This window comes from Hemitrygon akajei, chromosome 10, assembly GCF_048418815.1.
Source record: "Hemitrygon akajei chromosome 10, sHemAka1.3, whole genome shotgun sequence".
In the NCBI taxonomy this organism is placed as follows: Eukaryota; Metazoa; Chordata; class Chondrichthyes; order Myliobatiformes; family Dasyatidae; genus Hemitrygon; species Hemitrygon akajei.
Genome location: NC_133133.1, coordinates 156,833,248 through 156,847,464, shown reverse-complemented (window position 1 = coordinate 156,847,464; position 14,217 = coordinate 156,833,248). Strand labels below are relative to the sequence as shown.

The 14,217-nt window shown below is 39.3% G+C and overlaps 1 protein-coding gene across 8 annotated transcripts in view; it reads right to left on the bottom strand.

Moving 5' to 3' along the window:
• The window catches only part of foxp2 (forkhead box P2), a 739,530-nt gene that overhangs the window by 545,146 nt on the left and 180,167 nt on the right, over positions 1-14,217 (bottom strand). For all 8 annotated transcript variants that reach the window (XM_073059492.1, XM_073059478.1, XM_073059475.1 and 5 more), the window contains 2 exons: positions 14,041-14,160; positions 1,065-1,149 (listed from right to left, as the gene is read on the bottom strand). The gene's annotated coding sequence lies outside the window, so the exon portion shown is untranslated. The remainder of the gene's footprint in view (positions 1-1,064; positions 1,150-14,040; positions 14,161-14,217) is intronic.

Here is a 14,217-nt window from a genome sequence, read left to right as displayed (position 1 = left end):
CTGCACCAAAGTGATCCAAAGCTGTAATGTTTAATGTTCCCATTAATTTAAAAGGCAGCACAAAGCATCATTGATCATGAAAATTATGAATATACAAATTATAATGATATTGCTATAGTAAAATACCTGTGCAGAAATGATGTAGATCATAAAGGGATTTCTTTTTTGAGAGTTTAAAATTAAGATGAGATCAAATGTAAAAATAAGTGGTCATGTTAATTAGTAATCATCTATAAAGAACAGTGGATACTCAATTAAAATGGATATATTTTGAATGTGTTGTGTATACATTTTAATAGCACATACTTCAATATATTTGTTTGAACATTAGTAAGAGCAATAATAAAATTTAAAAACAAACTAAAGAATTAATATCAACTCAGAGCCATTATGGATGGAACACAGAAAATATTAACTACTCAACAAGGAAGATATCAATTACAAATGCAAGCGGTGTACTTAACGTAAAAACTCATAATTTAAAAGAAGCATTTTCTTTATGCTCCCCTACCTTAGGAAAGATACTCATTGTCACTTAAGTCGGGACAGAGTGAAGTAAAATTTCCCAACCGTCATCACAATTGCAATATGGTATTATTTAACAAGCATTGTTTTGTAAACTCATTTAGAACTAATTTTTGAAACATCAATATTTTTGCTTTTCCTGAGTGGTTAGCATAAATGAGAGAAAATTCAGAAAGACGTATGAAAGCTGAAAATTGTTATGACACAACTCATTTCGAATGTCAGTTTTTGATAAGTGTTATGCTACACAAATACCATATTGTTGCTGCAAAACTGTCACATTAATTCCAGTTGTCATTTTAGACAACATAAAAGCACTGGCTGTCATCCAACAGAAACTATGGAGAAAGGAAGCAACTACTGTACTGTTCATTTTGAAAACACAAGGGTAGACGAACAATTCAAACCTGGAAACAATTATTTCATGTCAATTCATGCTAAAAATATTTTAAATAATAGTTCTGCATTACAAATAGGAAGAAACAATTATCCATTTTGTTACATTCTCTAAATAACAGTCCAACAGAATAGTTACTTACCTAAAAATCTAAGAGCCTCTTGATCAAGTTTTCTTCCATTCAATTCTTTACAACTAATGAATCAACGGACGCATGTTCTAGCTTTCTGTAAAACAATGTTGAGATCAGATTTACTTCAAAAATTACAAGTACCAAGTAAAAACCATGTTTGATATATATAGACTAAAGTTTGGTGAGGTTCTAATAGAGGTATATTCCAAATTGCAACTTGTTGACCATCATAAAAAAGTAATTGTCCACTGTAAATCATAGCACACAAGTGGAGAGATTAATTTCATAAGCACTAAACAACATTATATTTCCAGGAAAATATTTCATTTATTGGTATAATTCCTGCTAAGGGATGCCAGTGTAATATTTAGAATAATATAAATAAATAGATTAATATAAGGTCACTTGGCACAGACAATTAAGAGCAAGAGGACAACTAGGGAAAGCATACAGCCCATTAGGAATAAAAGAGGCATTTTGTCCATGAAGCCGCTGATGAGATAAGTATCTTAAATGAATATTTCTGACCAATTGAAAGTAAGATATACATTGACTTTGGATAATTAAAGGAGGGTAAGAACAGACATGTTATCTTTAAAAAAGAGGCATTCGAAGTCATAACAAAATTCAATATGGATAAACTTCCAGAGTTGGAGATGTATGTCAGACTTGTTGGGCAGATATGGGAGGAGACTGGGGAGCCCCTTGGCAGAGTTTTTTCAATCTTCACTGCCCACGTGTGAGATGCCAGATGACTGAATGACAAGAAATACGGTATCTTTATTCAAGGAGGCAGCAGGGATTAGCCAGGTAATTAAAGGCTGGCAAGTCACAGTTAATGGTAGGCAAAGTATTGGATAAAAATGCTTAGAAGTAATCTACACTTGGAAAAGCAGGGATTAATCAAAGACAGAAGTAAGATTTGTTTGATTGAGATGCTGAGCAATGATATTTGGAATATAATTCTAATGTGAAAAATGATACACTTTGGGAAGACTAATTCAGCGTGCACATGAATGTTAGGACCTGACAGTCAAATGAAGAACAGTGGGACTGTAGTTTCTAAGTCCAAGAATCCGTGATAGTGGTAGAATGGTTTGATAACATCATGAAGACAAACAGGATACTTAACTTCATTAGCCAGAGCATAGAATACAAGAGCAGGGAGGCAACAGCAAAACTTCATAAAACATTGGTTAGAATTCATTTGGAGTAATGCCATACTAAAAAAAAAATGACATGATGATGCTAGAGAGGTTGTAGGGAGATTCACTGGGATGATGCTCCAATTATGAAGAGAGACTGGACAGAGTGGATTTGCTTTGCTGGAAGTAGAGGAGGCTGAAGCGATACCTGACAAGGTAGATATAAAGTTATAGGTTGCATGGGAAAGCTAAATAATAGGTAATTTTTCCCATGGTTCCGTATCTAAAACTAGAATGCATAGCTTATTGGTAAGAGCCAAATGTTTAGGTAAGGGGCGTTAAGGATCAATTTTCTCACCCAGAGGGTAGTTAGAATCTGCTTACGTGAAAGTGGATGCAGGTGGAAGTACACTGTAGAAGTAATTAGCTGAACACTTGAATTGCCAACTCATATTAAGCTATGAATGAGAGCTGGTAAAAGGACTAGTATGAGTAGTCAACAGGGACGTGGAGAGCTGAATGACTTGTTTCTGTGCTGAATGACTCTATAATTCTAATAACTCAAAGGTACAAACTTAATTATTTGCATACCTATTAATAGAGCTCAAACAATTCTATTTACATTAAATTAATTACAAAAAGAATCACTTTGTTCAGCAACCACTCCATTATATGTACTTCAAACGGCTCCCACCCACTGTTCATCCATACCTACCAGCATGCGCTTTCTCCCTTGGCATCAATGACATTTGCCTCCACTACTTGAAATAGCACATTCCATTTAATTGTTATTCTCACAGATTTTTCCCGAATTTTCTTTTAGATTTGTAAGCTGCAGATTCATATTTATGATTCCTAGCTTTTCATTCCTTACAAGTAGAAATACTTTTGATCAATATTTTCATGCTATCAGCTCATTTTGAAGTCCTCCATAAGGAAATAGCCTCAACCTGTTTAGCCCCTCATGACAGTTAAATTCTCAGTGCAGGTATCATCACTGTACGTCTTTTTTTTTGCATCTTCTCCTGCACCTCAGTATCAATTGCATATTAATGAACATCATAAATACATTCTATCTAATGTCCCTTGAGAGCAGTAAAGTTAAATGTGGGTCCCAGAAGCACAATGGCAGAAGAAATTATAATAGGAATAAAGCAACGGTCAAGGCATGAAGTGAATATTTGCCAGGACTGACCATCATCTTCTCTCCTGAAATTACTAGGTAAGAGTTGGTGATAGATTTAGAGCAATTGACTCCCATCATTTTATACTGGGGACAGCTCTTCTAATTTTTAAAAATAATTATTATGTTTTTATATATATGTGTGTGTATATATATATAATATATATAATATATGTGTGTGTGTGTGTGTGTGTGTGTGTGTGTGTGTGTGTGTGTGTGTGTGTGTGTGTACACACACACACACTCACACACACATACATATATATATATATATATACACACACACATATATTATATATATCAAGACCTACATGTGGTAGCTTACTGTGGTGTGATTTAGTTACTATTATAAAAATGTATGATGTTTGGAAATATATATAGGTGGTGCTTCATATAGGGAGATCACCTGATTGTACATAACAAAAAAAAATTATGATACAGCAGAAGGAATGCCAGAGTTGACAACTTTTATTCCAAAACTAATGACCCATTTCTCCTCCAAATGCGCAAGTTTAAAATAATTCCCATCATGTGTCAATCCACTAACCTCTGAGACTTGCAATGCAATCAAAACTGACCACACAAAGATAATAAGAACTTTAAAAGTCATCAGATTTCTCTCTCCGATCCTATCAGACCTATTCAGTCTGTGTCTTAACTTTTTAAGTTTAGTACATCAGGCATTTGCTTTTGTACTGAATTTGCATGCCATTTTATACTACCTTCCAGGCAACTAGATATCAGTACAAAAGAAATGCTCTGCATCTCGTGCTAATATAATTAAATATGGCAGCTGTTGCTGAGGGGAATATATTGTTGACTTTGCTATATGAATTTGGTTAGTGGCATTTTAGGGGAATTTGACAACTTTGTGCTTTTGTTAAATGGAAATATGAATCAAATAAATGTACATGATAAAAACAAATGGACTTTGCAAAGCAGGCCTGAAATCAAGTGTAAAGGTCTTTCCATATTACTATTCAGGCCAGGCAATGAATTGTTTTTAAGCTTTAGAGGTATTCAGAACACCAATAAAAGTCAACAACAGAAATTGTAATGCTCTGTAAACAGCCAAATTAAAAAAACATCCTGAAAGAAAGGATCGAAAGTGAATGGCTAAACTGATTCAGTTTTGATCTTTGTGCCTAATCTGTCTTGAAAAAAATCATAAGAACTATAAATCTCCAAACACATATTTTCAAAGATATTACATATTAAGTAATCAATTTTTTAAATCTAACCATTGATTAAGATCACAAACAACAGATGACCCAGCAGCAATCATTATGATCACAAACCTCCAGCCACAATAACAGCCTTCCACCCCTATTTGCTGTCTTTTTTAGGCAAGCCAGTCCTGCATCCAAACTTTCAATTCACCCTAGAGCCCATGTATCTTTGTCTTCTGAATCAATCTACTATGAGGGACCTTATCAAATGCCTTACTAAAGTCCATGGGCATCACATTAACTAGCATTCAGTGCATCACTTTATAGTGCCAATGACCCAGGATCAATTCCTGCTGCTGTATGTAAGAAGTTTCTACGTTCTCCCCATGATCGCATGGGCTTCCTCCAGATGCTCTGGTTTCCTGCCACACTCCAAAGACATATGGTTTAGTAGGTTGATTGGTCACATGGATGTAATTGGGCATCTGGGCTCATTGGTCTTTAAGAGTCTATTACTGTGCTGTATCGCTAAATAAAATAGAAATAACTTAGGGCGCCACTGTAGCATAGCAATTAGAACGACACTATTACCATTCGGTGCGTGTGAGTTCGGGTTTCAATTCCAATGCCACCTGTAAAGAGTTTGTACATCCTCCCCAAGATATGTATGGGTGCTCTGGTTTCCTCCCACATTCCAAAGACATACCAGTTAGTGGGTTAATTGGTCATTGTAAATTGTCCTATGATTAGGCCGAGGTTAAATAGGTGGGTTGCTTGGCAGTGTAGCTTGGTGGGCCAGAGGGGCACTGCATCTCTAAATAAAAATAAAACATGTTACTTTAACCTCATCAATCTCTGTTGTCATCTCCTCAAAAGAAAAGTCTTAGGTTTGTAAGGCATGACCTGCCCTGCACATAGCCTTGCTGAACAAAGGTTCAAAGATTCATTTATTATAAAAGTATAGGCCATACAGGCTATGCCTTTCCAAATGCACATAAATCCAACCCCTCATTATCTTCTCCAGTCGTTTCTTTACCACTGACATGAGGCTCACTGGCCTACAATTACCTGGATTACTCCTATTTATTGTTCTGAACAAAGGCATGGCAATTGCTACTCTCTAGTGCTCTGGGACCTCACCTGTTGCTAGGGAGGACACAGATACTTTAGGCAAAGCCCCAACAATCTCCTGACTCAATTCTTTCAATCTTCTGAGACATGCTGCGTGCCATCAACTCGGTGATTTAATGTGTTGCCTCCTCCTCAGTCTCAAAAACGTCCCACCACAACAACATACCCCACTCTGCCTTCACTGTCCTCCAATTCCTCTTCAATAAATATCGACATAGAGTACTTATTTAGTACCACAGCAATTTACTCTGACTTTAAGCACAAATCCCTACTTTATTCTTGAGTGGACCCTTAGTTATCTACTTTTTCCATAATATGTATAAAATACTTTGGGACTTTCCTTGATACTGCTCATCAAGAACATTTCATGGCCATTTCTGGCCTTCCTAATTGCCTGTTTCAGCATGTAACACTATCGTATTAATCCACAAGGGTCCAGTGTAGTTTTAGTTTTCCAAACCTTAGAAACATAGAAACACAGAAAAACTACAGCACAATACAGGCCCTTCGAACCACAATGCTTTGCCAAACATGTACTTACGTTGGAAATTACCTAGAGTTACACATAGCCCCTATTTTTCTGAGCTCCATTTCACCTATCCAGGAGTCTTTCAAAAAACCCTATTGTATCCACCTCCACCACCATTGCCAGCAACCCATTCTATGCACTCAGCACTCTCTGCGTAAAAAAATGTACCCAACATCTCCTCTGTAGCTATTTCCAAGCACCTTAAAACTGTGTCCTCTTGAGATAGCCATTTCAGCCCTGTGAAAAAGCCTCTGACTATCCACACAATCAATGCCTCTCATCATCTTATATACCTCTATCAGGTCACCTCTCATCCTCTTCGGCTCCAAGAAGGCCAAGTTCACACAACCTATTCTCACAAGATATGCTCCCCAATCCAGGCCACATCCTTGTAAATATCCTCTGCACCCTTTCTATAGTTTCCACATCCTTCCTAAAGGGAGGCGAACAGAACTGAGCACAGTACTCCAAGTGGGATCTGACCAGGGTCCTATATAGCTGCAACATTACCACTCAGCTCTTAAAGTCAATCCCACAGTTGATGAAGGCCAGTGCACCATATCCCTTCTTAACCACAGAGTCAACCTGCACAGCAGCTTTGAGCGTCCTGTGGACTCGGACCCCAAGCTCCCTCTGATCCTCCACACTGCCAAGAGTCTTACCATTAACACTATATTTTGCCATCATATTTGACCTACCAAAATGAACCACATCACACTTATCTGGGTTGAAATCCATCTGCCACTTCTCAGCCCAGTTTTACATCCTATCAATTCCCATTGTAACCATAGACAGCCCTCCACACTATCCACAACACTCCCAACCTTTGGGTCATCAGCAACCTTACTAACCCATCCCTCCACTTCCTCATCCAGATTTATAAAAATCACAAAGAGTAAGGGTCCCAGAACAGATCCCTAAGCCACTCCACTGGTCACTGACCTCGATGCAGAATATGACCCGTCTACAACCACTCTTTGCCTTCTGTGGGCAAGCCAGTTCTGAACCCACAAAGCAATGTCTCCTTGGATCCCATGCCTCCTTACTTTCTCAATAAGCCTTGCAAGGGGTACCTTATCAAATGCCTTGCCGAAATCCATGTACACTACATCTACTGCTCTTCCTTCATCAATGTGTTCAGTCACATGCTCAAAAAATTCAATCAGGCTCATAAGACATGACCTGCCTTTGACAAAGCCATGCTGACTATTCCTAATCAAATTATGCCTCTCTAAATGTTCATAAATCCTGCCTCTCAGGATCTTCTCCATCAACTTACCAACCACTGAAGTAAGACTCACTGATATATAATTTCCTGGGCTGTCTCTATTCTCTTTCTTGAATAAGAGAAAAACATCTGCAACCCTCCAATCCTCCGGAACCTCCCTTGTCCCCATTAATGATGCAAAGATCATTGCCAGAGGCTCAGCAATCTCCTCCCTCACCTCCCACAGTCGCTTGGGGTACATCTCGTCTTGGTGCTTTCCCAAAGCTCCAGCATGTCCTCTTTCTTAACTCAAGCTTTCCAATCCACGATAAGTCATCCCTACAATCACCAAGATGCTTTTCTGTAGTGAATACTGAAGCAAAGTATTCATTAAGTACCTCTGCTATCTCCTCCGGTTCCATACGCACTTTTCCACTGTCACACTTGATTAGTCCTATTCTCTCAAGTCTTATCCTCTTGCTGTTTACATACTTGTAGAATGCCTTGCGGTTTTCTTTAGTCCTGCTCGCCAAGGCTTTCTCATGGCCCCTTCTGGCTCTCCTAATTTCATTATTAAGCTCCGTCCAGCTGGCCTTATATTCTCCTAGATCTTCTAATTTTTTGAAACTTTCGTAAGCTTTTCTTTTCTTCTTGACTAGCTTTTCAATAGCCTTTGTACACTATGGTTCCTTTACCCTACCATCCTTTCCCTGTCTCGGAACGTACCTATGCAGAAAGCCAAGCAAATATCCCCAGAACATTTGTTACATTTCTGCCGGACATTTCCCTGAGAATATCTGTTCCCAATTTATGCTTCAAAGTTCCTGCCGGATAGCTTCATATTTCCCCTTACTCCAATTAAACACTTTCCTATCTTGTCTGTTCCTATCCCTTTCCAATGCTATGGTAAAGGAGATAGAATTGTGATCACTATCTCCAAAATGCTCTCCCACTCAGAGACCTGACACCTGACCAGGTTCATTACCCAATACCAGATCAAGTACAGCCTCTCCTCTTGTAGGCTTATCTACATATTGTGTCAGGAAACCTTCCTGAACTCACCTAACAAACTTCACCCCATCTAAACCCCTTGCTCTAGGCAGATGCCAATCAATATTTGGGAAATTAAAAACTCCCACCATGACAACCCTGTTATTATTACGCATTTCCAGAATCTGTCTCATCTGCTCATCGTTGTCCCTGTTACTATTGGGTGGCCTATAAAAAACACCCAGTAGAGTTATTGACCCCTTCCTGGTTCTAACTTCCACCCACAGAGACTCAGTAGACAATCCCTTCATGACTTCCTCCTTTTCTGCAGCCATAACACTATCTCTGATCAGCAGTGCCATGTGCCCACCTCTGTTGCCTCCCTCTCTGTCCCTTCTGAAACATCTAACGCCTGGCACTCTAAATAACCATTCCTGCTCCTGAGCCATCCAAGTCTCTGTAGTGGCCACAACATCATAGCTCCAAGTACTAATCCACGCTCTAAGCTCATCCGCTTTGTTCATGATGCTTCTTACATTGAAATAGACACATCTCAAACCATTAATCTGAGTGTATCCCTTCTCTATCACCTGCCTATCCTCACTCTTGCACTTTCTCCAAGCTTTCTCTATATGTGAGCCAACCGCCCCCTCCTCTGTCTCTTCAGTTTGGATCCCACCCCCTGGCAATTCTAGTTTAAACTCTATCCAATCGCTTTAGCAAACCTCCTTGCCAGAATATTGGTACCCCTTGGATTCAAGTGCAATCTGTCCTTTTTGTAAAGGTCACAGTTGCCTCAAAAGAGGTCCCAATGATCCAGAAGTCTGAATCCCTGCCCCCTGCTCCAATCACTCAGCCATGCATTTATCCTCCACCTCACTCTATTCCTATACTCACTGTCCTGTGACACAGGCAGTAATCCTGAGATTACTACCTTCGAGATCCTGCTTCTCAACTTCCTTCCTAACTCTCTGTAGTCTGTTTTCGGGACCTCCTCCCTTTTCCAACCTCTGTTGTTGGTATTAATATGTACCAAGACCTCTGGCTGTTCACCTTCCCACTTCAGGATATCATGGACGCGATCAGAAACATCCTAGACCCTGGCACCTGGGGGGCAAACTACCATCCGTGCTTCTTTCCTACATCCACAAAATTGCCAGTCTAACCCCCTAGAGTCCCCTACTACTGCTGTCTTCTTCCTTTCCCTACCCTTCTGAGCCACAGATTCAGATTCTGTGCCAGAGGTGCGGCCACTGTTATTGTTCCCAGGTAGGCTGCCCCCCCAACAGTGCTCATACAGAAGTACTTATTGTTAAGGGGGACAACCACAGGGGCTCCTTTTATATACGCTCCTTTTCCTTCCTGAGTAAATTCAGGGCTTCTTGAGTCATCCCTTATCTTACTATCCTTGTCTTTACTCCTTACTGGAAGATGCCAATCCTGAACTCGGATCAGCTGGTCTTTAACTAACTCCCATACATCAGACATGGACTTGCCCAACAGAAGCTTTTGACACATTGGCCTTCATAAATCAAAGTATTGAATACAGGAAATGGGACGTAATGTTGAAAATGTATTCAACATTTGTGCAGACTGATTTAGAGTATGACCTACAGGAAAGTTGTAGATAAGAATGAAAGAGCACAGAGAAAATTTCCGAGGATGTTACCGGCTCTGAAGGACCTGAGTCATAAGGAAAGATTGAATAGTTTAGTACTTTATTCCTTAAGATTGTGAGGAGATTTGTTAGAGGTATAGAAAATTATGAGGCATATAGGTAGGGTAAATGCAAGCAGACATTTTCCACTGAGGTTTGGTGGGATATCAACTAGACGTCATTGTTTAAGGGTGAAAAGTGAAAAGTTTAAGGGGAACATGAAAGGAAACTTCTTCACTCAGTGTGTCGTGAGACTATGTTAAAGTGATGCATGTGAACTCAATTTCAATGCTTAATCAAAGTTTGGATAGGTACATGGATGACAATTTGATGGGATTAGGCAGTTTTAATAGTTTCAGCATGGACTAGATGGGCCAAAGGGCCTGTTTCTGTGCTATACCTTTTATGACTTTATGACTCTAGAAGCTGCTCCTAATCAATGCCTCTCAGCTCCTTTCTAATCATATAACCATATAACAATTACACCACGGAAACAGGCCATCTCGGCCCTTCTAGTCCATGCTGAATGCTTACTCTCTACCATAACTTTCCCTCCTCCAGTTTAGTACCTTCTTATAAGATCAGATTTTATACTTATAACTATCCTTATACAAAATGAGGTATGTCCACTATTCCCAAAATGTTAACTAATTATCAGGTCTGTCAACTGGTCTGGCTGATTTCCCAAAACCAGCTCCAGTATGTTTTCTTCCACATATTGTTTCAAGATGTATTGAAAAAATCCCATCTTATCGCAGCCTCTTGTATTAAGGAATTTGTAATCAATAATGGGAAAGTTGAAAACCATACAATGTCTATCCTGCTGTTTCTATATAATCTGTCTACAAATCTGTTCCTCCACCTCTCAGTGGCTATTGTGGGGCCTGTAGTATAATCCCATCAATGGAAGTGCATCTTTCTTATTTCAGAATAATTTATTCAAAAATGACTATTTATGGATCATTGGGCTCTCTCTGTATCAGCTCCTTAGCCAGATGTTGAAATACACTCAGTATCATTTTCTCAACACATTAGCATGTATCAAGGGTAGTAATTTTGAGATTACACCTCTGGAAGTCCTGCTTCTTACCTTTCTACTTAGCTCCTTAAAATCCCCTTTCAGAACCTCATCACTGCTCCTACCTAATCTTTGGTACCTATATGGATCGCAACTTTTGTCTGCTCAGCCTCCCTCTCAAAATGTCCTGTTCTAAAGCACAGAGGGATCTTGGGGTCCAGGTCCATAGTTCACTGGAAGTGGTGATGTAAATGGATAAAGTGATGTGTGTGGCATGTTTACCTTCAATGATAGGAATGCTAAGTAAGCAAGTTATGCTACAGCCATATAAGACTTTAGTCAGACTGGTCTTGGAGTACTGTGTGCAGTTCTGGTTGCCCGCTATGGAAAGGATGTGGGGAAAGTGCAGAAGACGTTTACCAGGATGCTGCCTGGATTAGAGGATGTGAGGTTTAAGGAAAGATTGGGTTGTTCTGCCCAGAGTATTGGAGGCTGAAGTGAAACCTGACAGATTATTTGTTTAATTATGAAAGTCACAGATAAGGTGGCTATTCAGACTCTTTTCCCCAGGGTAGAAATGTCAAACACTAGAAAACATGCTTTTAAAGTTAAGGGAAGGATCCTTAAAGGTGACATGAAGGGCAAGTTTAAAGGTTACATGAAGGGTAGTAATTGGAATAGGTTACTAAGGGTAGTGGTGAAAACAGGCAGTTTGGTGGAATTTAAGAGACTTTCAAATAGACACGTGGATGATACACAGGAGGAGGACATTTAGTATAAAGTGGCAAAAAGATCAGCATACCATCAAGGGCTAAATGACTTATCCAGTTCTCTAGAGTCCTATGTTCTTTTTGTGTGAAATAGTTGCTGGAAAAATTATTCATTTAGAGATACAGCACGAAACAGGACCTTCCAGGCCAGTGAGCTGCACCGCCCAGCAACCCAGCTAACTAATCCTAGCCTAATCTCAGGACAATTTATAATGACCACCCAACCTACTAATCAGTATATCTTTGGACTATGGGAGGAAACCGGAACACCTGGAGGAAATCCAAGTCAAGTCAAATCAATTTTTATTGTCATTTTGACCATAACTGCTGGTACAGTACACAGTAAAAATGAGACAACATTTTTCAGGACCATGGTGTTACATGAAACAGTACAAAAACTACACTGAACTACATAAAAACAACACAGAAAAAAAAACTACACTAGACTGCAGACCTACCCAGGACAGCATAAAGTGTACAAAACAGTGCAGGCATTACAATAAATAAACAAGACAATAGGCATGGTAGAGGGCAGTAAATTGGTGTCAGTCCAGGCTCAGGGTACTGAGGAGTCCGATAGCTTGGGGGAAGAAACTGTTACATAGTCTGGTCGTGAGAGCCCGAATGCTTTGTTGCCTTTTCTCAGATGGCAGGAGGGAGAAGAGTTTGTATGAGGGGTGCATGGGATCCTTCATAATGCTGTTTGCTTTTTGTGGATGTAGCATGTAGTGTAAATGTCTGTAATGGTGGGAAGAGAGACCCCAATGCTCTTCTCAACTGACATCACTATCCGCTGCAGGATCTTGCAATCCGAGCTGGTGCAATTTTTATGCTAAATTGACACAAGTTCACAGTGTTAATAATTGAGTTAGCTGTGGTGTATTGTCCTTCCTGCTACATTGTCTTTTTGTGACAAAATAGTAATAGATATGAATCAAGAACCACAAAGATCATCTCTATATTAGTACAATGGGATAACAAGGTCCAAAATCATAGTGCCTCCCTGAAGAAAACTACAACAGAAATATTCTTCATAAACTGCAAGTATGCAGCAGAATTTACCCTCCTGCATATACTGCTGTAGGTTTTCTCAAATTACAATCTCAAACCCCACTGCTGTTACAATATAAATGCTGATATGAGTAACCTTGAAATAAGATCTCAGGGAAAAGGCCATTAAATTTTCAAAGGTTTCAGAAATTTTGCCTCCATGCGGTATTTTAGTTGCTATGATCTGGAAATGCCCAAAAGACAACAGGAAAGCAACTGGACCAGCTGGGTAAAATGCTCAGGAAGAGATATGTTTGATTTTTCCCCAAGAAAGTTTGGTCTTTTGCAGATATCCAGATATCCATCAGCAGTTTTTATAGGACTGCATAATGTTATTTAGATTTTTCTCCCCAATTAATGTTTTGAAACTTGTGTTTGTTCCTCCCCTATTCATCTGAACAGGACCAGCCACAGGACCTGCAATCAGGAAACCATGACACATAGCAAAACAATTAATCCCTGCCTGGATATTTTGGTAGCAATTGCAGCAGGGTCTTTCCAACATCCTGTATGCAATATATTTTGGAGGAGAAGGTAGGTTGGAGTTCTTGATCCTTGGCTCTTCAGCTTAGGGAATTCACTTTAACTTCCCTGAGAGAACATTAATTTGCCTTCTCTTTCACTCCTACAATGAGCAAGAGTTAAAACTCTTCTGACTGATAGGTAGTTTCATTCCATAAGAATGCACCTGGGATTCAATTTATCAACTCTAATCTCATAGAAGAACTCTTGTGAACGGACCAGGACAGGAAGTGATGAAATCCTAATATCCATCAGAACAGCGGGTTCATGCAGGCTTATTGATCTTCCTCTAGTTAAGAGTTTTTAATGATAGACGCAATATTTGTAAGGAGAGAACGGAGAAGTAAAGTAGTAAATAAGTGTTATTATTAAATACCCTTAAGTACCGATGCCATTGTTGTTGAACAAGTAATTGTAGATTTCACTTAAGCTATCACTAACAAGAATTACCCTAGCACACAACTTCTTACAATGGTTCAGTTTTTTTTCCCCAGAATTTCTGTGGGAACTGAGTTTCAAATCATCTAGTTAATGAGCCAACAAGACATGATAAGCAAGGAAATGAAACCCCTGTTATTGCTTCTGTGTTGCATAGTGAACTGTGCCTTACTTACTTCAGTCTTGTGAGATCATTAAACCTCACTTTGCATTGCAGACATTGAAGATTGTAATTTGTCACCTCCGTCCAAACACCCGGGCTACACACTTCGTCTGTCTTCTGAACCTTATTTTTCCTGGAGAAACATACACCAAAGCAGTAGTTAAGCTGGGACTGTTCAGTACAGGTTAAA